Consider the following 2,928-nt stretch of genomic DNA (forward strand, 5'->3'; position numbering starts at 1 on the left):
GCACTTAGGGAGGCCGAGGCAGGTGGATCACCTGAGGTCAGGAGTTCGAGACCAGCCTGGGCAACATGGTGAAAACCCGTCTCTACTAAAAATACAAAAATTAGCCGGGCATGATGGTAGGCACCTGTAATCCCAGCTTCTTAGGAGGCTGAGGCAGAATTGCTTGAATCCAGGAGGTGGAGGTTGCAGTGAGCCGAAATCGCCTCATTGCACTCCAGCCTGGGCGACAAGAGCAAAACTCCGTTTCAAAAAAATAAAATTATATATATATATATAATATATATATATTTATTTTAAGACAATGGCCCATGGCATATATAAATATATATGGCCAAGCTGGTCTTATATATATGCCATGGGCCATTGTTATAGGCCATAGGCCATTGTCTTGCCCTAATCTGTGAGCACACTGGGCAGGTGATGGCCGTTTCTGTTCCTTCCGCTACCACAGATCAGTGTTCTGCTAAGAGACTTCGTAAACATTCAACGGTTCTGAAAATCCAGCCCAGATCGTCACCTGATTATTTGCATGTCATAGCTGGAATATCTTGCCTCTCTTTAATTAAAATCAAAGTGCCTGTAAATAGAAAGCCAGTATTGAACTTAGGTGGTTACTTTCAGCATCCGGAGGAAGTGTCTCATCTTCATCGTAGGCTCGTGGGGAGGCGCTGCGCGGGGTCTGCAGTAAGCTAGATAGATCTCCCAGCACTTATTCATGTAATTCATAGAGTAGAGCGTCCGCTGTTGCTCACGGAATAAATTGCCTAAAAATACAACGGTCGAAAAATGATTACAGACTTCTATTTTGAGAAAAAAAACAGCAGTAAATACAATCCTATTGTTTTTTGGTTTTTTCCGAGACAGAGTCTTGTTGTCGCTCAGGCTGCAGTGCTGTGGCACGATCTTGGCTCACTGCAACCTCTGCCCCCCAGGCTCAAGCGATTCTCCTGCCTCAGCCTCCCGAGTAGCTGGGATTACAGGCATGCACCACCACGCCTGGCTAATTTTTTGTGTTTTTAGTAGAGACAGGGTTTTACCATGTTGGCCAGGCTGGTCTTGAACTCCTTGACCTCAGGTGATCCGCCTGCCTCAGCCTCCCAAAGTGCTGGGATTGCAGGAGTGAGCCACTGCGCCCAGCCCAGATTTATATTTTGAGAAAAAAAAAAATAGGGCAGTAAATAGAATCCTGTTGGTTTTGTATTTACCTTTTATCTGGCAGGCATTTGGATGAATGTTCTCGGTCATCAGTTTTGTAAAACACAAGAAGAGCGATGGGCTTCTCTTTCTGTGATAACGATCAAAAAATACGATAATTACTTCTCCAAAAGAGGGAAATTAATTCCCTTCTCCTTGAGCACAGGCTAGACTTAATAATTTGTTCCTAATGTATAGAGTATAGAAAGGGAAGGCTGGAGTCAGTGGCTCACACCTACAATCCCAGCATTTTGGGAGGCCAAGGCGGGCAGATCACTCGAGGTTAGGAGTTCAAGACCAGCCTGGCCAACATGGTGAAATCCCATCTCTACTAAAAATGCAAAAAATTGGCTGGGCTTGGTAGTGGACACCTGTAATTCCAGCTATTTGGGAGGCTGAGGCTGAGGCAGGAGAATCACTGAAACCCAGGAGGTGGAGGTTGCAGTGAGCCGAGATTGCGCCACTGCGCTCCAGCCTGGGTGACAGAACAGGACTCCATCTGAAAAAAATAAATACATAAATAAAAGTCTTTTTTACAAAAAGATATAAAATCACTTTTGCTGTAAGAAAGACAAGAAATTGTGACATAAGAAAGAAAAGTTGGTTGTGATTATTTGTTTCTGCATTAAAAACCCCAAGAGATATTTGCAGTATTGAACTGACTCAGATATGAAGGGTTTTCAAAGTTTTGATCTAGTATCTCATGGCTTTGTGGTTAATGTTTGTGGAAAGGTTGTGTTCTGAGTCCTTCATTTCAAGGGTATGTTAAAAAAAAAAAAAAAAAAGGCTGCTGAGGCTGGGCACGGTGGCTCGCGCCTGTAATCCCAGCACTTTGAGAGGCTGAGGCAGGTGGATCACCTGAGGTCAGGAGTTCGAAACCAGCCTGGCCAACGTGGTGAAACCCCATCTCTACTAAAAATACGACAACAACAAAAAATTGCCAGGCATGGTGGCACACGCCTGTCATCCCAGCTACCCAGGAGCCTTGCTGGAACCTGGGAGGCAGAGGTTGCAGTGAGTCAAGATTGTGCCACTGCACTCCAGCCTGGGCAACAGAGCAAGACTCCGTTTCCAAAAAAATAAAAATGACTGCTGAAGAAAAGAGGGCTTTATGACAATAGTGCAATCTAGCCATGCCCCGTCCCCCAACGAGGGTCCCGAAATAGTACTTACTGGAATTCTTCGTGATAAATGTGGTACACCAAACGCAGGAGGTAATTCAAAAATGTTCTCAGAAGTATTGTTGTAAATGGAGAATGGATTTCTTCAACTGGTATGTCATTATTGGCTAAAATAAGAAAATTGGAGAGGATGTCTGATATTTGCTAGAACCTTCCATTTTATTTGTTCCTGGTATACAATTTGAGGAACTGAATATGAGAGAGTACTTATTTCAAAACGCTCTGAACATGTATAAGCATCCAACTAAAAATTTAAAACTCTGTGAAAGCCAGGCACAGTGGCTCACGCCTGTAATCCCAGCACTTTGGGAGGCTGAAGCAGGCAAATTGCCTGAGGTCAGGAGGGCTGGTCAACATGGTCAAACCGTCTTTCTACCAAAAATACAAAAAATTACCCAGGTGTGGTGATGTGCACCTGTAATTCCAGCTACTCGGGAGACTGAGGCAGGAGAATTGCTGGAACCCAGGAGGCAGGACTTGCAGTGAGCCAAGATTGAGCCACTGCACTCCAGCCTGGGTAACAGAGCGAGACTTCATCTAAAAAAAAAAAAAA

At 44.4% G+C, this 2,928-nt stretch overlaps 1 long non-coding RNA gene across 1 annotated transcript; it reads right to left on the minus strand.

The window, feature by feature from the left end:
* Window positions 1-525: 525 nt before the first annotated feature.
* On the minus strand, window positions 526-2,484 carry LOC116418664. Its single transcript, XR_004228779.1, has 3 exons — window positions 2,368-2,484; window positions 1,206-1,285; window positions 526-764 (listed from the first exon to the last, which is right to left on the minus strand). It is a non-coding gene; the product is annotated as an uncharacterized LOC116418664 (long non-coding RNA).
* Between the last annotated feature and the right edge of the window lie 444 nt (window positions 2,485-2,928).

The sequence above is a fragment of the Piliocolobus tephrosceles genome, unplaced genomic scaffold (assembly GCF_002776525.5).
Source record: "Piliocolobus tephrosceles isolate RC106 unplaced genomic scaffold, ASM277652v3 unscaffolded_32794, whole genome shotgun sequence".
NCBI classification, from domain to species: Eukaryota; Metazoa; Chordata; class Mammalia; order Primates; family Cercopithecidae; genus Piliocolobus; species Piliocolobus tephrosceles.